The 21,630-nt window shown below is 50.7% G+C and overlaps 1 protein-coding gene across 3 annotated transcripts in view; it reads right to left on the reverse strand.

The window, feature by feature from the left end:
• The window catches only part of ST3GAL1 (ST3 beta-galactoside alpha-2,3-sialyltransferase 1), an 87,932-nt gene that overhangs the window by 36,923 nt on the left and 29,379 nt on the right, over positions 1 to 21,630 (reverse strand). For all 3 annotated transcript variants that reach the window (XM_073794782.1, XM_073794783.1, XM_073794785.1), the window contains exon 2: positions 5,916 to 5,970. The gene's annotated coding sequence lies outside the window, so the exon portion shown is untranslated. The remainder of the gene's footprint in view (positions 1 to 5,915; positions 5,971 to 21,630) is intronic.

The raw sequence follows: 21,630 nt of genomic DNA on the forward strand, positions 1-21,630 counted from the left end.
CCCACCCCTGCCTCTCCCCGCAAAGTACTCACAGCCACTACTTATCCTCTATGCAATGGAAGAGGCAAGTCAAGCAGGAGAGAGGGAAAGAGCGAGCTACGCTGACCCCCAGATGGCGAATGCCCCCCTTGTGGTCAGGTGTGCCCCAGGGACGGAGCTGTTCTGCCCCAGCTCCCGAGGGCTGCGGGCAGGAGACTTCAGGGTTTGTCCCCTGCTGCCCATCAAAGGGCCTCCAACTTGGGGAACACAGCACTTTCAAAATCTCTCGTTCTGCCTAATTTGCTTTAAAACACACAGGCGTCCTTTCATCTTCTCCTAAAATGCCTGTGGTGAGAGGCGGGCTTTGAAGAGGCTGGCTGCTCTCCTGGGGTCTCAGAGGCTGGCCAGGGTGGCAAGTCCAGGCATGTCTCAGGGTCTGGCGGAGCACCTGACACCAGTCAGGGTCTCCACCTGAGAGTCCCAGAGCTTCTATCTTGCCAGCTAGGTGACCTCGCCCAGCCACGGGGCGGCATCCCGGGTTGACACAGGGACCGCTGGAGTTTGAGGGAGGGACATGGGGGTAACTACAGCTCTCTCCAGATGTACAGCACGGGGTGGGAGTGAGGGACGATGAAATCAAATTCATATTTTATGGCAACTCAAGAAAAATTTAAACACAAAAGTTCTCTTTGCCCATTTGGACCTCCTCCTTCCCTTTAGTGTGTGCTGTGCATGGGCACCCAGACCTCCTTGGAAGATAACATTCCTCCTTAATCTCATAAAGGGCCACAATTCCTTAGGAGATAACCTTTCCTCTTAATCTGGTAAGGGGTCACGATGACCCATGACCCGTTACTTGCTCTGGACGTGTAGACCTGGATTGTGTAAACTGCCCATAATACATCATTTGATGTCCAACCCTTTGTCTCAAAAACTTGTATACCTGTGCTCTGATCTTTAACGGGAGGAACAGTCCTCAGAGCTTTCTAAAAGACTGTCTCCTGGGTTATAATCGTCAGGTTAGCTCGAATAAGATTTTCCATTTCTTTCTTAGATGGACTATTGATTCGTTTTTTTCATCCATAAGAACATGATCTGAAGAGGGGCTGCCCCAGCTCTTTTCTCTGGCTCTATTCTTTTGCCCTCTGGGAACCTGACCCTTTTCACCTTCACATCCTTCCCTCCCCCAGTGAATGACCAACATCTTTATCAAGGAAGATACTGGCAGGTGAATTCTACATGGGTGTCTGCGTGTGTGCTGTGAACTAGAGCTGCACGTCAAATAGTTTCAATCTCAGTTAAAAAAAGGAATCATCTAAAACCTAGAAGACTGAACTATTAGAATGAGTTTGCATCCTCATATTAATGCAAATAATAAGTACATGGTCTTCAGATTCAACTTATATTCACGAGGCCTCTACAATATGCCCAGATGCCAATTTCCTTCCTATTTTATCGGTAGATAAGCAGGTTAGAGAATAAGTGCCTTCTGACAAGCCATGACCTGCAATTGGTCCCAAGAACGTTCACTCCCTTCTGTTTCCTGAGCTCAGCCTCTGAAAGCACTGACTGAGCTAAAATCGTCCCTAAAATTTAGAAGAATTCACCCTGAGCTCAGGCTCCAGGCATGAAAGGAGTGGGGTCTCTCCCACCTCATACCAGTCTCTCTTCTCTGACCCAGGACTCGCCGGTCTTCTGCCAGCATCCCTGAAACACTAACAAGCTAGCTTATTAGCTTGTTAGTGGAATAAAATCAAACCCCAGACCTTACACCCATGCTTTTCTACTTTCCATATCTTAAAGTATCCTGTTATCAACCAAACGTCCTTGGTGATGGAGTGAGTGGCTTTCTGTCTCCTGTCGCCTCCCAGCAGGTGAATTTCATGTCTCCAGCATCATCTTCCCCCGAATTTCCCTGGTTCCCTCTCTTCCCCTTTTCCCCAGAATTCAGATGAGACTGTATTGGATGGAACAGACCAGAAGAAAATTTGATTTGATTAAAGCAAAGAGAGACATTAGCTTTAGTTAGTAAACACAGAACGTGTTTCGCCAATGAATTTGGGGCAGATGTTGTGGAAAACAGAAAACGTAGAGAAGTGAAAGTTTCTGAACATTTATATTTTTGTGACCTTGAGAGCGAGCTCAGTCATGGAGTCTCTAGAGTTTGACCAAATGTAGAAAACGGTCAGGTTGAGCCTGAACTGCCCTTGAGAGCACAGACTGTGTCTTACTTAGTTCTGTGTCTCTGGTGCTGGGCCCTTGGCCCTGGCCCCTCATGGGGGCCTGTTAATGGGCACATGGACAGGTGGATAGCCCAATGATGCTGATGGGCTTGCTGGTCGACCACCAGGCTCCCTGCTCCTTGGGGAGGAAGCAGGGAGGGTTGAGCCTCACGGTACATGAGCTTTTTGCCCCTTTCTCATGGGAAACTTTCAAGGAACTCATGGTAACCAGGCAGAACTGCTTTCTGATTATTATTTTTCCAGTTGAATGAGATTAAGTTCACAGAAGACTTAATAAGTCCTTTTGGGCCCTGAGGAAAGATACATATTCCTTTGCTACCGGAAATGAGTTTCTGGCTCTGCAGACCCAGGTCTCAGATCAGGGAGAGGTGAGGACTATTTGAAGCCCTTTACATGAATGCCTGAGGCAGGACGGCCAAGGCCGTGCCCCCTTCATTCGGCCCCTCCCTGCCAAGAGCCCCATGTCTACAGAATCGAAGGGAAGCTGCCGAAACTCTCCATCCCTGGGCCTGACTACTGCCTGCTTTGAGGCAAAGGCTCGTGGCATTTCAGGATCGCAGAGGGTCACGGGAAGCATCACACATTTCTGCTTTTTTTTTTTTTTTTTTTCCAGGTGCAGAAACTAAGGCTCCGGGGTGGCGGGGAGAGGATGTGACTTGTCCAAAGTTGTAAATGAGAACGTGGTGGCAGCAAGATTCGAAGCTGGGGTCCCTCACCCCCAAAGTATGTCCCTTCTGGCCCACCTGGCCTATGAGCTTCTCCAGCAAGAGCTAGACTACATCAGCACCAACACAGATACAGAGCAGACGGAGCCCCAGATGGGACGGGCCCGCCCGAGATCACAGCCTGCTAACGGCCACACCCCCGTCCCCACCCCAGGCTCTGTGGGCTGGAGCCCCTTCTCCTGCGCTCAGCTTGAGGTCAGCAGTGCAGCTCCAACCTACTTTCTTGCTCTGTTTCTGTGATTTTGGAATACAGATTCCTGCCACAGATTCCTGCCCTGCTTGGAAGCATGGGCCTGAAATGGTACATTACAGTGCACGGAAAACCCACAGTCTTGGTATAAACACACATTTTGAGAATAAATGCAAAGCAAGAATGTGAAACCATTTCAAATGTCACCCAAGAGTGAACTGTGCAAAGAGGATGAAGAAATGAGACAAGCGGTTTCCTGTTAGAGATATACCTTCTCTCTGCCCCATTCAATTCTGTTTGATTTTTCTTACTACACAACTGCTACTCCCTGCCACACCCCTAGACACTTGGAGGTGACAGATGGAGGGAACAATGGAGATGATTAGGAACTGTGTTGCTGGAAGGTGGGGAGGCAAGCACATAGAGAATCAGAATCCAAGGGTGCAAAGGTACAATAAGCACATGCCCTGCCCCAGGGCCTTTGCACGTGCCCCTCCCTCTACCTAGAACATGTTCTCAAGGTGGAACCCACAGGGCTTGCTCCTTCACTGCATTCATTCTTCTGCCCAGCTGCCCTCCTAGGAGAGGCCTTCCCTGATCACCCCAAGACAGTCTCGCTGTCACTATCCCTTTGCTCGGCTGCATTTTCCTTCACAGCCTTAATCAGAAAAATGACACTCCATTGTATACTGAATTCCTTCTTTGTCTGTCTCCTCCCCAGCAGGAGGGCAGGAACTTCACCTGTGTCCCTCACTGCTGTGTTCCCCCCTGCTGAGAACAGCGTTAGGAACTCAACAAATATGTGTGGACTGACGGCAGAGTGAAAAGTGCTCCAAGCTCAGGGAGCAGAGGTTCATTCTGGTGTGGGCACAGTGAAAATGAGGGAACTTGTGCCTCAGTGTTCTCATATGGTGAATGGGATGATTCCAATGACAACCTCAACCAGCCTGGCCCATGAACGGCCGGCCACAGTACCCTGCTCAGAGCAGGTGCCCTCTGAACTCTGGACCTTGTGTCTTGAGGTTTCCTCTCCTAGCTGAGCTCTGCTTGTCCCCGCCCGAGCAGATCAGCCATCCTCAGGGAGAGGAAGTCAGGGCCCAGCCTACAGATTTCCTTTGGCTTCTGCAAAAACAGCAAAACCAAAAATACTACAAAACCACACTGTGTATCTGTACAGGGCTCAGAGCCGTGGCCAGCAGGTGTGAGTCCTGCCTGCTGGGCTCCTCTGTGGCAGGAACAGAACGCAGAGCACATAGCTCATGAGCAGGCGCCTGGCCCCGCTGTGGGGTCCACGGATCTGGTTCCCAAGATCCTGGAGCCTCCGTCTGACCTCCCTGGAACAGTAGGATGGCCTCTGTCGGCCACGGGAGGCTCATTCCTGAACCCACGTGTGCATCTGGCTCTGGGTTTGTCCTGACCAGGGTATGCATGGAGGATAGGGTGGTTTTTATCAAATGCCACCCCCTTCTCAGTCCTCTGCCCCCATGGCTCTTCCCCGTCAACAAGGAATCTGCATGAGCATCATCAAAGGCTCACTGATGCCCCAGCTGGGAAACCACGGCCAAGGGTCAGCCTTGGCTGCACTTGGTCCATAACCCACTGTACAGATGGGCAAACTGAGGCCCCGTGAAGAGGAGGGCCTTGGCAAAGTCCACACAGTGTGATGTGGCAGAACCAGACCTAGAACCAGCTTTCCGGACTCCTGGACAAGGACAATGGCCGTTAGATTGTGTTTTTCATATCTTCTTTAAACTGAATCTCACCCAGGCAACAAGTAGCTACTGAAACTCAGTTTTCCGGTTGATCCAAGGGTGGGGACTCCTGGCCCAGCTGCTGGGCCGCCTCACCACCCCTAAGGGGGTTTTAAAACCAAAGCCCTTCACAGACCACACCCACTGTCCACTCTAGTAGCCTGTGAATGACACACTCACTTCCACCCCGACTCCAGGGTTTTCTTGGAGGACTTTGGAGACCAAATCAGGTAGTTTATTTGTGGTCATGTTACTAAATGGGGCTTGTTCATTCTCAAAGGTTTTTCAAAACTGAGTTCTAGGAAATCTTCTGAAAAGGAAGAGAGAAGGTTTCAAGGATGAGAAAGAGGAGATGGAAGAAAGGGGATGTGAGAAGCAGCAGGACGAGGAGAAAGTGGATATGGTCGGAGCCACAGTGAGGATGCAGGAGAGACGCTGGTGGAGAGCATTAGCACTCAGTGGGTGCCTATCTGCATGTGGGGTGGAGGTGCTGGGGGCCTCCAGGCTGGACCCACCTCCACGCCTGCCCTGCCTTCCTTTCCACCACCAAGTCAAGGGTCCTGCTTTTGGAATCACAAAGAAAGACCCATTCATCTCCAAAATAGTCTATAGATACAGTCTGTGCATAGAGTGTCTGCTCTTTATAACGGGGCTATAACGCATTTCTTATTTGCACGTGTTGGCTCCTTGCTGATGCATTTGAATGTGGCAAAAAGGGGAAACGCTTAGTTAACCAAGACTTTTCTATGATTAGACACACATCCCTATCCCTGAACATTGCACGACCGCGTGAGATTAGAAAGGACTGCCTTCTAATCACCCTGTAGGTACGGAGAGCCTATTGTGCTCTGGATGCTGTAGAAGGCATCGGAAGAAATATGACAATAACCAAGTCACAGGCCTCCCACGCTTGGGTGGAGGAGGACGGTCATTTCAGCATGGTTTAAGGCACAGAAAACAAGGCGATTAAGAGTACAGATTCTGGTGTCAAAGAGAGCTGGGTTCAAATCCCAGCTCTGCAACTTACCAGCTGTGTGACCTCTGGGGAGTTCCTTAACCTCTCTGAGCCTCAGTCTCTGCATCTGAAAAATAGAAGAAAATACTCAGTCTTAAGGAGAGGGAGTGAAGATCTAACGAGAGCGCCTGCCTTCTACTCAGCTCAGACACAGAGTAAATACTGACTGCTGATGAGAAGAGGCATGCCGCGGTGTGGGGAGGGAACAGCGGTCACCTACAGAGCCCTGCGGGGAGTCAGGGGACCTGAATGTGCAGGCTCTCTGCTCCAAACTGTAAATGAAATCTCCGTGCCGCCTGATCACCATGACCGCTTCCTGCTCTAAACAGAAGACAGAGGAGGGCGTATTCCGATCCTGAGACCGCTGTGTGCCCCACACTGAGCTAAGATTCTTCACATGTGGTTTAACCTCCCAGCCTCCGACAGGACAGAGGAGGAAACTGGGGCCCATCAGGTGGAGCCCAGTGGGGTCCGAGAGGGGCTGGAAACCTGTCTGTCGGGTTGAAGCCCTTCTCTACCCAGAGGACAGAGGGCAGACAGGAGCAGGTGGCACCTGCAACTGAATTCGTGGCAAGTCCCAGATCACATGTGGGGTGGGAGGGGGTCTGACTCGGGAATATTCTAACTGGCAGCCAACAGCTGTGCGTTTTGCATTTGCGAAGGGAGAGAGAACTTGAATCTGAGAATTAGGAGGTGTCATTGCTATTTTAGCACTTTTCCCTAAACGTGGAGTAGGGGAAGGGCCCTCCGTAAACAACAAGGACGACATGCTATGGTATTATTATTATTAATTAGCCTGCGGGCTTGCAGCTGCTTCAGCCACATGCTGTCTTAGCTCTTGTCCCCTGCGAGGTGTGCAAAGTGCTCCTGCCCCTGGGGGTGGCGATGAAAACGACTTTCTGAATGGTCAAGACCTCCGGGTCCTCTTTCTCTCCCCCTCATCTGAGCACACCCGCGACCGTGGACCTGAGCTGGCTGACCTCTGCCCGTCAATAATGGATGACCTGTGGACATCAGTATCACATAGCACCCGCCCCGGCCAGCAGGAGGGAGCCGCTGCCCAGGATGTGCCCAACCTGCCTCTGACTCTCCATGGAAGCAACAGGAAAGGAGGATTTTTTTTGGTTTTTTATTGAAGTATATCTGATTTACAGTGTTGTGTTAGTTTCAGGTGTACAGCACAGTGATTCAGTGATATATACGTATTCTTCTTCAGCTTCTTTTCCCTTATAGGTTATTACAAAATACTGAGTATAGTCCCCTGTGCTATACAGTAGGTCCTTGTTGGATATCTATTTTATATATATTAGTGCATATATGTTAATCCCAAACTCCTAATTTATCCCTCCCCCCTTCCCTTTTGGTAACCATAAGTTTGCTTTCTAGATCTGTGGGTCTATTTCTGTTTTGCAAATAAGTTCATTTGTATCTTTTTTTTCTAGATTCCGCATGTAAGCGATATCATATATTTGTCTTTCTCTTTCTGACTTACTTCGCTTAGTGTGATGATAATCTCTAGGTCCATCCATGTTGCTGCAAATGGCATTATTTTATTCTTTTTCATGGCTGAGTAATACTCCACTGTGTGTGTGTGTGTGTGTGTGTGTGTGTGTGTGTGTGTGTGTGTATAAAAATAACATGTAAAAATAACATCTTCTTTATCCATTCACCTGTCGATGGACATTTAGGTTGCTTCCGTGTCTTGTATTGCCAATAGAGCTGCTATGAACTTTGGGGTGCATGTATCTTTTCAAATATTACAATTTTCTCTGGATATACATCCAGAAAGGAGGAATTTTTAAAAATCATCAAATAGTTTAATTAAAAGTAATTACTTTCCAGAACAAGCAGCACGTATTGCTTGTTCCCTTCTCCCACCACATGCAGGGAGCTACGGGAGACACAGTCCATAATTAACGTCAGGTGAGCCTCAAGGCCATACATGCAGTGGCAAGGGGCATGGGCTGTGAAGCCAGACTGCCAGCTCTGTCACTGCTGGCTGTGCCTCCTTCAGTGAGTCACTTACCCTCAGTTTCCTCATCTGTAAACTAGGAACATTGAGACTGCCTACCTCCTAGGGTTGCTGAGAAGATTAAGAAGGTCAATGTATAGACAGTGACAAGGAGAAAGTGCTCTCTAAGGACCAAACTACCATCATCATCACCATGATGTCATCATCACCATATCATCATCATAATTATATCATCATCATTACTGTCATCACCATCATCACCATCATCATCACCATCATCATCATCCCATATCATCATCTCATCATCATCATCATCATCTCATCATCATCATCATCATCATCGTCTGCTCTTGGCCAGATGCCGCACATCACATGAGAAGTGTCACTGCTCCCATTTCCCAGATGAGGAAACTGAGCCTGGATAAGATAGCACACACTGAATTATTCATCATGCCAATAATTAATTAGCAATGAGCTGGGAGGAGGCCCAGAACTTTCACATGGTACTCTCTTCTCCATGACACTGCTGGCCTGAGCACATCAGGCAGAGGGCTTGGAAAGGCCGGCTGTCCCCATGTCCTTTAACCTTTTCATCCCCAGGCAATAGCGCCATCTGCTAAATAAACATCCTCGGACACAGTCCTTCCTGAGCAAGGCCAGAAGTGGGAAAGGTAACAGGAATGAGGGAAGAGAAATGAACACAGGGTTTTTGAGTGTCGCCATGGAACCCCAAGAGGTCATTCCGAGCTCGTGGTTCTGTGTCAGAAACTTCCCCGGACCCAAAGCAGTGAGAATAAGTTCTCCTGATGCCCGTCCATGCCCAGCCCTGTCACATTGTGGTGCTTTGCTGGTGGGGGGCAGTATCTGTGGGAGGGAGTTTAGAGAATTATGGCCACCTTAGAGTTTATAACAACATCGTCGTAAAAAAGGATCTCTCTGAGTCTACCCTGGCTCTGAACGTTGCCTAACTACCTTGGTATAAGCACAAAGGCCACGAGAAATCTGCTGAGATTTTGCTGACAAACCCACTCTGTCTAATGTGAGGGATCCTGGTTGGCCTGAGACCATCACTTGTCCACACAGCAGGCTCGCAGCACAGCCAGGAGCACAGCCCAGGGCCTCCTAACCCTGGGTGGCTCCTGTCAGCTGCCTCAGGCTTCACGGTAGGATCCCCAAAATATATTTTCTGAGCACCTGGTGTGTGCCAGGAATTGGAACAGAGGCCAAGGATTTAAAGATAAATGGAATGAGAGATACCTACACAGGGGAATACCCCAAACGTGGGACAAACTACCACCAAGTACTCCCAGCAGCCTTGCACCTATTCAGTGCTCCCAAGCCAGACGCCCTAAGTGCCTGGCCCATCACATTCACAACAGCCCTACAGAATAAGGCACTGAGTGGTATCTCCCCACCAAATACATAGGCTAAAGCCCTAACCTCCAATGTGACTGAATTTGGAGACAGGGCCTTTAGAGAGGGAATTAAGGTTAAGTGAGGTCATAAAGGTGGGACCCTAAGCTGACAGGACTGGTGTCCTTATAAGACGTGCACACACAGAAGGAAGGCTGTGTGAGAACACCATGAGAAGGTGGCCAGAAAGAGAGGCCTCGCCAGAAACCAACCCTGGCAGCACCTTGATCTTGGACTCTGAGCCTCCAAAACTGTGTAAAAAAATTACATTTCTTTCATCTAAGCCACCCGGTTTGTGATACTCTGTTACGGCAGCCCTTGGAGGCTAATCCAGGGCTATAACTGTCACCCCCATTTTGCAGATGAGGAAGTTGAGGCACAAGGAGGTGACGGACCACACTGAAGGCCACACAACTACTAAGAGGCAGAGTCAGACCCACGCATCTGGCTGCAGAGGCCAATGGTTTACGGCCAATTGTATTATGCAAACATCGTTCCCCTCTCTTTGCCCCCAACCCCTCACCGTGGGGGACTCTAACTCCCTGCTCCACCGACGCTGGGTTTGGCCATGTCCCTTGCTTTGGCCAATAGAGTGTGAGCAGACGTGCTCTGTGTGCCACCTCTAAGCAGAAGGTTTAAATTTGATTGTGTGGCTCGCTCCGTTCTGGCGTGAGCACAGCGTGTCCTAGACGGTGACCACCTTCAGCCCGGGCCTCTGACCGAGAGAACTCAAGGAACACGGCTGAGCCGCAGTCACCCTGCCGTTCGTTGCTCACAGTCTGCCTGTGATGTGAACAGGAAATAAGCATGTGTTGTACGTCACTGAGATTCGGGGACTCTTTGTTAGGCTGCCCATACACGGTTCCTTTTGCAATTATCCAGACTCCTTCCAACAAACATTCCATTTGGAAGGACTGAGTAGGTGGTCTGGAGACTTCCAACCCAGGCTCTGCCATTCACCAGCTTTGTGGCTTTGGATAAGCCACTTCACTTCTCCAAGCCTCTGTTTTCTCATCTGCAAAATGGGCATAATAACAGCACCCCCCCCCCACCCCGACCCCGATCCTGGAGTTGTTGCAGGGACTCAGTGAGAGATGATAGAAAGTTCTCAGCACAGCATCTGACATAGTAGGTGCTCGTACGGTTGGTAAGCGGGATGGTGGTGTGATGTATTAAGTCGGAAGGTGGACGGGACTGGATTCGAATCAAGTGGTCCTCTTTTCAGCACATCCTTACAGCAAGGCCTCCCTCCATGTCGATCGGGTGGAAGTCTGCATTCTACAGGAGGGGGCGGGGCCGGTCCCACTCAAGAAGGCAGCAGGAAGCAGGCTGCGCGAGGAACCGGGAGGCACTTGGTTCTCGCAAAGGCAAAGCTGGGCTTTCCCCAGCCCAGAGTCAAGAAAGCCTGGACAGGAAGGAAGGCTGGGAAAGCACTTTGAGGGTCTGGCTCCTCTTCTCCCCCCTCCAGTCCCACTTCACAGATGAGAAACTGAACCTGGGAAGGGGGAGTGTCTTCCCCAGGGTCACACAGCCACTTAGCTTCGGAACTTGGAATAGAACCTTGGTCTCCCGAGATGAGCGTCACTCCTCCGCCTCCTGCTCTTCTACGAGGAAACGTGGCTCATTCCTTCCGCTGGCTCGGAAGGCAAATGTCAAGTTTCTCTATCTCTGTGGGTGGATTTACCAAAACTCAACATAACTCAACAAGCTTTTCTCTGAGTCACTTCAAAACATCTCCCTTGTCTTTCAGGGAGAGTCGATCTCATTCACATGCTCCATGGATCCTGGAATGGGAAGTGGGGTGGTCAACTGTGAACTCAACGCAGGGCATAAAGGAGGAGTTGGTGGGCACTGGATCTGGTTTGGGGTCTTTGTTTGTTGGTCTGCTTTCCCCCAAGCCTTGCGATTGGCAGTAGGGGGAGAGCGGGTGCGGGAAGGTACAGAATCCGCTCTTCAGAGCTGCTGGTCCAGAGTACGTGAGACAGGATGCTGTACGTTAGAGAAGAGACAGGAAAGGTGAGCACAGGCTGTGCTAGACAGGGAGGGCTTCAGGGAAGAGGGGAGCCTGGCACTGGTTCTAGAAAGACGGGGAGAATAAGACAAGGTAGAGGAGAAAAAGAATTCCAGAGTCTTGTGGGGTAAAGTTTTGAAAGAGAGCAAGGAGGACAAACATCCCACTTTTGTGTTTTTGTTTTTCTTCACAGGGCCGGGGGCAGAGCTGATAATGAGTAATCGGTAGAATCCATGATCTGAACATTCAGGGAGCATCACTGGAGCGTGCCTCAGTTTATCCATCTGCAAAACGGGGAAACTGCAGCCAACTGTATAGGCTTCTGGAGGGTAGAGAAGGATGAAACCCACGTGGGACATCCCAGAGGAGGCCCTGCAAGTGGTCTGGAGTTACACTGCCCAGCACAGCAGTCACTGTTGAAAGGCAATTCTTCATGGGTCTTCTGCACGTCTATGTGTCTTTGGGGCAGAAGCAACGACAGCTTCTGTTCTGGACTATCTTTTCAAGGATGCAGAGGGAATGGAAGATAGAGGTAGTGTGTCCCTCTGGAGCAGAGCCCAGGTCTGCTTACCATCCAGTATCATAATAAAGACTATTTTTTATTAGTAATAAAGTTGGGTAGGTTTGCTTGCAGACCATTATAAAAGATCATGGATCTCATCTACAAAGCAAAGCCATGGGACTTGGGAAGCAAGTAAATGATACAAACGAAAGCTCAGACTGCCTTCTGTGTGTGCTATGAGTAATACTGTCCTTCGTGTCTGATCCAGGAAGCTCACGTCTTCTGCCAGCATCTCCCAACAGGCTGATTTGTTAGCTTACAACTAGAATAACATCTCAAGATTTTCAGTTCTCCACAGCCACTGGCCACATGTGGCTATTTTTAATTAAAATGAAATAAAATGTAAAATACAGTTCTTCAGTTGCGACAACCATATTTCAAGCACTTAATAGCCTCGTATGGTTAGCAGGGACTGGACAGGACAGATGGGGGCCATTCCCATCACTGGGAAAGCTCTATGAAGAGCACTGATCTAAGACATAAGGGCACAGGGTATGGGGCCGGACCAGCTTGGGTTCAATCCTTGCTTCTGCAATTTCTGGCTCTGAGACTTTCAGCAAGTTATTTCAGCTGAGTTCCCTTTCCTTGTCTGTAAGGCAAGAAAAACAGGGCTGACCTAAGGGTTCTTATGAGGATTCCGCAAGACAGCACATAAAAAGGGTGCAGTCCAGCCTGCTGAGGGGGTCCCTAAACAGGAACTAATAATTTAGATATTGAGCAAATGCCACTTCCCCTTCACACTACAGTGGCAGGCAACACTGAGTGGTGCGAATGAACAGGAAGCAAGGTGACAAACATAGACAGGCCTAGGAAGTCAAGTCCAAAGGTTTAGCCTGAGGGCAAGTGGGAGCCTCAGAAGATTGTAGGCAGAGGGAGGCCTCGTCTCTGCCCACCCAAGCTCATGGAGGCAGTGTGGGAGGGGAAAGGCCACAGGCTTTGGTCTAGAAGACATGGCTGGGATTCTGACACTGTCCCTCTCGAGCTGGGAGGCCCTGGGCAGGTATTTTATCTCAAGAGGCGTGGCTTTCACCTTGCAGACGCTGGCATTGTAAGCCCCACCTCGTGGGGTTGGTGGGAGAGGTAAATGAGATAATACGCTTAAAGCTTCTAGAAAGATCCTGGCGCATAGCAGGCACACTAAGAAAGGAAAATCCATTGCTTTCTTCTCTGGGCTGGCCGAGAGGACAGGCAGGAAACCTGAGTGGCCTGGAGGGGCAGGGGGTGGTAACCAGGAGCTGCTGGCCTTTCCTCGGGTAGCAGATTACTCGCAGTGACCCTCAGAGACACCTCACCTGGAAAGGCAGGTCGCAGGTTTGAATTCCCTCAGCTGGGGTCAGGCTACGTGGAAGGGGCCGCCAGGTCCCTGGAGAGTGGCCGCTCTTGGTGCCCAGTGCAGAGAGCCTTTTCTGAGCCGCTAACACCCCTCAGCTGTTGTGTCTCTTGGCTGCTAGCAGCTGCCCCTTCCTCCAGAGGACTGCCCTGGCCAGACAGGAGCTGCCTCGCCCAAGAGGTGACCCCCTCTGGCCCCCGCCACCCTGGGCTGCCCCCAGACTATGACGGAGGGAATCGGGGCTGCACGAAGCTGACCCCCTTTGCCTCCACGTGGAACCAGCCCTGTGGTGGGTGCCCTGTACGCTCCGGGGTCCCGTGGGGTCAGGCTGACTCCAGCTGAGATACCTCCTTACCCAGCCTCTCTCCTCCCCCTGCCCTGTCCAGCCTCTCTCACCACCTTCTGGAAGCCACAGGCACCAAACCCCTGCCTCGGGCTCTGCGGGGAGGGAACTGGGCCCCCTGCATGAGGCTGGTCTGAGCAGTGACCGTCAGGGAGAGAAAGTCTCAAAGTGAAGCACTCGCTCTCCAGTTCAGAGAGCTTTTTCCAGAGTACGGAGGCTCCCCGACCACCGTCTGGTCCAGACTCTTGGCTTTATACCAAGCAGCAGAAGCCATCGGTCACTTAGCAAAGACTGACTGGGGCCCAGAATGTGCTGGGCTCTGTTCTGGGTGCTGGTGACACCACGGTGAACAAGGAAACAGCCTTCTCCTCTGGAAGGTTAGGCATCAAATCCAACAGAGCAGATCACGGGAAACACTTCAGCAGCAAAGTCGAGGGGGTGGCGTGACAGTGGATGACAAGGAAGGTGCCACTGGGGTAAACTCCAAGCTGAGCTCCTGAACGAGTCGGCCGTGCAAAGGCAGGGGCGAGGAGACCAGAGTTCAGGCGGAGGGGAGAGTCCGTGCAAGGTGGTACAGCAGAAACGAGCTATGCATATCCAGCCCAAAGGCCAGCGCGGTGCAAGCACACTGGCTAAGGGATAATTTCACAGGATGGGGTCAGAGAGGGAAGCAGGGCCTGATCATGTGGCCCCGGGAGGGCAGTGGCCTGTCACCCAGCAAACTAGCAAAGGCAAGAGACTCTTCACGACCCCCTTCCTAGTCACCCCGTCTGGGTGAGCTCTGTCCTTGGAAACCGGCGGCACACCAGTCCCACTGGGGTTCCCCAGGCCGAGCCCGTCTTTCACGTCGAATATTTCAAAACCAGAGATTAAGACTCGTGAGTAAGCCAATTAGCGGCCTTTGGAACATCACCTCCACTTTCCAAAGTGTTTCTCTGGGCTTTCATGTGAAGGCGCCCAGCAGACACGAGACTGATAAATATTTCATCGTCCTTCATTTCCTCTCACATCAAATGAAGGGGCGGCGGAAGGCGTGGGGAGGACCTGCTGGAGAGATGAGTCAGGGCAGAGCATGGATGGGCTTTTGGAGTGGGGGCAGCTGCATGTCCTTCCTGCTGCTCGCTTGCTGGGCAACCTGCAGCCAGTGCTGAAAGCATCCGGCGCTTCCGTGTCCTCCTCTGGAAAATAAGAGTGCTGAGAACCATGACAGAGTGGACTGAAGGCGGCTCACGTGCTGGGCACACGCTGAGGACAGGTGACCGGTCTTCAGCACTGACAGTCACGTGACTGCACTCAGGTCCTCCTCTGCCCAGGGCGCCCACCCCAGCTGGGAGCAGCACGGGGACACGGGGAAATGTCCATCATGGGGAAAGGACAGGGCATGGAGTAGAAATCTGAGGACGCCTGTCTCCAGTGCATCCTTCCTGAGTCCTCACACCGCGTGATTCACGCAAATAACCGCTGACCTTTTCAAACAAGACTTTAAGGGATAAACGGAAGTGCTTGTTGCCACAGCAGATAGAGGGCAAAGAAAGGAAATCCTTGTCATTTCCCTCTTTAAGTCTCCAGCCTTATTATCCAACGCCTGAATTAAATCCCTCTGATATACTTGTACATTTTGGCAGTAAATACTCATCTCAGGGGTTTTAAAAGATCGACAAACACATTGTGAAAATTCTCATCAAGCCGAAGCTTGCTAAGGATGGAAAAGCAAGGTTATCTGGGCTTAGAACGTTCGTTAAGAGTGTATGGAGACGTAGATACGCATGAAATCTGCAGTCCCTGTGCAAGATTAACATATGGAATTGTTCTGGAGCGTCTAATAACACAGAAGCGTGACTGTCTTTAATGAGCACCTACTATCTGCCCGGCACTTTACAGACAACAGAACATTCACTAACTACTTGGATGTGCACTGTTTCAAACGGTTTATGTGGATAAAGCCATTCAATCTTCCGAACAGCCTAGTATCAGGTACCTTATTGTCACCCCATGTTTAGGCCAGCACAGAGAGGTGAAGTCACTCATGCAAAGGTCACACAGCAAGTAGATGGTAGAGTCGGTACCAGAATCCAGATTGCCGGGCTCCGGAGCTGACGCCAACAGTGACAAACTATCCTAAGGTATCTCCCCTCCTCTTAGCTGCAGACCTTGACAGTGACATATCATCATTTCCATTCTTAAGGGAAGTCCATCAAGTTGCAGAAGGAGAAGGGCTTTTCCCAGGTCACAGGCCAGATATGAGTCAACTCAGGGACAGTCCAGGTCCCAAGCCTCATTTCTGCAGTGTGTCCTGAGGCTAACCAAGTCAGGGGTGGGTGGGAAGTGAGCTGGGAGGAAAGGAAGACAAAGCCATTTGGCCTCTTCAAATTCAGAGAACCAAATGCATCTCCCTATTTGCCCTTTGCCAAACCAGTTTGGGTTTTCAAGTGAATAATTAAGATTCTTAACAGGAAATCTGTATCCTAGGCACAGCACTGGGTATGAGGACATCTTAAACAGGACCAGGGGAAAAGGCTGGAGGACTCTCCTTCCGCTTAGTATAAAAGTCGCACATGATTCTTTAAGATCAGGCTGACAGCCCAGTCCATGGAAGGGTCCAGACTGTGGGGAAGGGACTGGTGGCTTCTGCGGAAGTAGGGGGTCCTCACTTGGGGTCCTATTGCCAAGGACTGGCTGGTGGACTGGACAGGTCTCTCAGGACATGACGGGCCCAGTAACCCCTGAGAACACAGTTTTCAAGGTCAGGGAGGAGCACAGAATGAGGACAGCGCTGTCCCCACGTCAGCCACCCCTGCTCGGAGGTCCCACCAGGCCCCCAGGCTCTGGCTTTGCCTCTGCCTGCATCAGTGCCCCGCCCACGTCTCCTGCTGGGGACCTAAGACTGACCAAGATGCAGGTCGATGCCAGCACGTCCAGGATGCCTCATCCAGAACCACCCGTTTATACCACTTTTGAGTACTTTTTTCTTCTTTTTTTGGTTTGTTTTTGCATTTTATCTTGGAATGGAGAAGGTCCATGCTTAGTGTAAAACTCCATATTTACATCAAGGAAAAGGCTGAACACACAAGAAATGTAAACTTCTCTAAGGCAAGGGTTGGTAAACTACAGCCTGCAGGCTGGCCACCTGCTTTTATAAATAAAGTTTTATTGGAACACCATTGTGCACATTCATTTCTGTATCGTCGATGGCTGCTTTTGCGCTCCAAGGGCAGAGAGTTGAGTAGTTGTAACAGAGACTGTATGGCTCTCAAAGCCTAAAATGTTTACTACCTGTCCCTTTATATAAAAAGATGGCTTTTTTTTTTTTTTTTTGGTCCCTGACCTATGGGACCAAATGCCTTGAACTAATTTTTTTTTTTTTTTAAAGGGGAAAGGACATAAAAGGCAAATCAGCACAAAAGGAAGGCAGGTGACCCATCAACTATCAAGAACATTTCAACTTCACTACTAACCGAAGTCATTCAATCAGCAAAGAGATGCCATTTCTTACATATCAGAATCTCAAGGATGCCGACCCCTGACCCCTAGTTCCCTCTTTGCATGACCCCTCCTGCCCTGCACAGCACACTCCCAGGCAACCCACAGTTGACTCACACACACGCTCAGCGTGGACCAGCGCTGCCTGCACTAGCTCAGCCTCACCCTGGGAGCACGATGCACAGAGTAGAGGCGCCCTCCGAGCTGTGGGAGAGGAATGAAGGGGCAGCATCAGGAGGTGTAAGAGCCACCTGGTCGCTTTCCTCCCTTCCAGCTGCTGCCCAGTCTCCTTCTGGTGAGTCCCTCTCCTCCGCGAGCCCTCCATGGGATGGTCAACACCACGACATGAGTACAGGGGTCCCTGGAGACTCCTCAGGCTTCTGCATTCTCGGGCAGTGAGATTCGCTCCTGGGGCCCTGACCTCTGAGCACGTGAGCGAGGCTGGAAGGAATGCGGGGGCAAGGTTCTGAATTCCTGGGGCACTAGGTGGAGACATGGGGTCCAGACCTCACGTGGGTTTGCCTGCTAAGACCCTGCCTTTCTAGTCCAGGGCTCAGGGCCTTCTCTTCAATCCTGCGGCTCGCCCACAGTTTCATAGAGAGAGGGAGGCCACGCTGCTCATTTCCACACGGGCCCCTCCGCCAATCCAAAGCCCTACTGGCAAAATCCATCTCCCTCTCACTATGCAGCCAACCCTACTCACGCCTCACAGCCCAGATGACCTACCCTCCCTTCCTTAACGTTTTTCGGGGTGATCCAGCCTCTTCCTCCCCACAGTCCTCTTCATTTTCTGGACCTCTCGTTCCCCCACCCACAGTCCTGGCCTCACTAGCAGGGCCTGTCTCAGAGAGTGAGCTCCTTGCCACCACCTTGGGGGAGAACACCCGTCATGAAAGGGCAGGCAGCTCGCCCTCCCTCCAGAGACCCACACCCACTCCTGGAGTCCTCGGCCACCTCTCTCTGCTTCACCCTCACGTGTTCACCCCTGCCCTCTCTGTTCCCATCCTGCTAACCCAATATCTGTGCTTGAACTCTCCAAGTTCATTCTGCCTCCGGGCCTTTGCACTTGCTGACTGTACTGACTCCTTCTCCTCCTTCCTTTCCCAGCTCAAATGCCACCCTTTGGGGAGAAGGAATAGAAGGGGAAAAGTAGTTCACGTTTCTCTAGCCTTTTCGGTGGCAATTTAGATCCATCCACTTGATTACACTCTCATAATAGCTCTGTGACAGCGGCAGGGCCACAGTGATGAACACGGGCAGCCCAGTGTCAGAGCTGGGTCATCGTGAACTGGACTGCTATTCACTCTCACCTCCAAGCTCGGGTTCATTTCCCTAAGCCATGTGTCTGACCAGAAACGAGAGAAGACACCCCCACTCCGCCTGAGACTTCACAGGCAGACTCTAAGGATGCCAGTTCAAGGGCAGTCAGACTCCAGGCATTCAGTCGAAAAGACCCTTTACAAAGAGGCCAGAGCTGATCTCTGCACCCTCACAGCTGAAAGTGTTAGTTCAGCAAATGCACAAACAGCTCTCCTGCCAGCAGGGGGCGCCCTGGCATTCGTGCCCCACTGCGTGCCAACCGTTTCCTGCCGAATGACAAGTCAGAATTTGCCCTGTGCCACACTCTTGGTCAGGCTTTCACCGAAACCATTCCAGGGTTGTTTTTGGCAACACAGTCGCTGGACAATCCCATGGAGGAGGGCCCAGAAGCCCGGCCCTACCCCAGACTCTGCCATTACCAGCTGTGTGACTTGGAGCTGGTCCCTTTCCTTCCCTGGGCTTTGGTTCCTGCTTTGGCAAAAGGTGGGGTTAGGAGACCACTGGGATGTTGGACCTCGCTTTACGTCCCTCGGGGTCACCACCTCCCCAGGAACCTTTGGCAAGTTCCCAAACTCTGAACCTCAGTTTCCCAATCAGTCAAACGTTGTACTAAATCAGAAGATACGGCAACAGCTGTTTTACAAACCGATTCTGTCTGTGCCATACAGCCATTCACAAAACTCTGAATTAGCTATAATTGTCAAAAATCAGAAAGCTTTACATAAAAATCTGGACCTCAAGCTTCTTTTGCTAAAGAAGGGGGAAAGCCAGGAACCCGGGGCTCCCATTCCCCAATCCCCACGGCGGAGCAGCAGCCATCCCCTTTGGTCAGAACCTGGTCGGTTTTCTAGTTTGTTGCAGGCCCCACTATTCCCTATTGTCTTCCTAGGTCTCTTTATCTGTTCATATCACCCACCTGGTCCCTATGAACCTAGGGGACTGTGACTCCTGGACTGGAGGTCCTAAAGGTCTCCGCTGCTCCTGCTCCTGCCATACCCTGGGGTAGAGAGTGGAGGGCCGCCCAGCTGGAGGCTGAGACCTCCAGGGCTTCCTCCCACTGCCTGGCTGAAGGGAGAGGCCCTGCCTCTGCTAGGATTCCGACGCCCGGGTCAGCGGAAAGATGATAGCCTCTGGAACACACCTACCGGCCATCAATCAGGCCATGTGGAGCTCCCTGCGGCCACTGCAGCCTCCTATAATTACCTGCAGTGTGTAATAAAGCCCCATTTAGGAACCTGAGAAAGGACCCCACAAGGAGAACTGTTTCCTGGATAAGTTCCTGATCACAGAATTTCAGGGTTGCAAGCGACTTTAAAAAAGCATCTAGACCCACCATCTGATGCTTAAATCTCCTCCAGAGAGGCTGACAAGATTCATTCCAGGTCTTACTATTTGCCCGGCACCGTCAGGAGCTGAAAATATAAAAAAAGCAGCAAATGCAGCCTCAACTGCGAGTCCTCCCAGGCTGTGGAGGCCAGTCTGGCAAACGGACAATGAGGACGCAGGATGGCACGGGCTTTCACACCCAGCAGCTACCGGGAACTCGGCCATACTATTTGTCAAACACTCTGCATAAATAATCTCAGCTACTTCTCAAGAAAACTCTCCCAGGAGGTGCTATTCTTTTTTTCTTTCCTCAACTTTTTGTCTTACTCACAATATAACTACAACACGCACCACACTGACATTTTCTCCATCACGTTCTTAAGCCTAGACAATCAACAAAACAAAAATCAAACTATGATTCGCGTAGGTTTGTCAGTTTCCATATGAAAATATTCCCATTACGGCCGATTTCAAGCTACAGGGAATTGGGCAGAGATATACAGTAGACAACCTTATATAGCGCTTACACAGACGGTAAAACAGACCTAAGTAACCCAGTAGCATAGATATTACTCATATGTACTAAAGCAATAACAAAGTGATGAATTTCAAGTATTTATTCAGGAGGTGCTATCCTTAACCTCTCGTTTGCAGGTGAGGACTCTGAGGCTCAGAGAGGTTAAGGCCCTTGGTCAAGGTTGCACAGCCTATAGGTGTTGGAGCAGGCTTTGATCCCAGCGATCTGAGACTCCAGAACTGGGTTTGTAAACACAACCTCAGTCTGCTATTCTGAAGGGCAGCCTGGGGAGCAGAGAGGAGAGACTGGGGAGCAGCGCCTGCTGAGGGGACAAAAGTCTGTCCTGAATCCTGAAGGACACGCAGAAGACAGAGTAAGCCCGAGGTGGATGAAGGGCCAGGCTGAGGGCTGGGCCGGTGCAGAGGTCCGGGGCCTCATTAGTAATCAGAGAAATGCCAATAAAAACAGGATGAGACATCACTTGACACCTATTAGCTTGGCAAAAATCATCAGGCACTGCGATGCCAACTGTCGGCGGGTGGCTGCAGACGTGAGAACTCACGCCCTGCTGATAGGAAGGTGGACTCGGCAGCCGTCCTAGGACACCACCTGGCAGTACCGGGACAAGTTACACATAGGCATCCTCTATGCCCAGCAATTCCACTCCCACCTATCCGAAGTGTTAAGGAATCTATCAAGCAAATTTTGGAACGTTCTTATGTATGTTAAAGGAAGATAAATTCTGATTCACAAAGAATTTTTAAAGACATGGGGAAATGTTTCTGTGGTAAGGCCAAGGAGGCAGGAGGCGGGAAATACATGAGCTGAGAACAGAGCCACCTTGTAGGGTAACCCGGGAAGTGTCCGGGATTACATGCCAGGCATATTTAATTCAATAAATCAATGTGCTCAGGTCCTGTTACCTCTGACAGTCATGTTCTGGGGAGCTTTGATCTGATCTTTACATTTTCCCCCATTCATTCATTCATCCATTCATTCGTTCAATATTTATTTACTAAACACCTGTTAAATGTCAGGTAATGTGTCAAGAGGGAACAAAATGGATGAAGGGCGCTTAAGTTTTAGGCGCAAGAGAGAATCAACAAAGAAGTAGATGCGTAACACGTCAGATGTCCAGAGACCAGGGATGGAGAATAGAGGACGGGGCGTGGGCAGAGAGTGCAGAGAGTGGGAGTGTGCACACGCAGTGGACGGTTCTGTGTACTCTGCAGGGAACCCCGTCTCGCTAGAGGCAGCCCCCTACGCCAGCAGCACCAAAGCTTCTGTGTCCTGCCACGTCTGCTCTCCTAGGGCTCCTAGTCGTACCAGCTTCGGATGAAACTTCATTTAACTCCTGAGGACTTGAGCTGCTTCGAAGTCATCGAGAAGAGACACTGAGTCTGGTCCATCTGGTACCTTTCCTCTGAGTCGGGAACACATGGTTTCAGATCCT

This window comes from Tursiops truncatus, chromosome 17 (genome assembly GCF_011762595.2).
Source record: "Tursiops truncatus isolate mTurTru1 chromosome 17, mTurTru1.mat.Y, whole genome shotgun sequence".
Lineage (NCBI taxonomy): Eukaryota > Metazoa > Chordata > Mammalia > Artiodactyla > Delphinidae > Tursiops > Tursiops truncatus.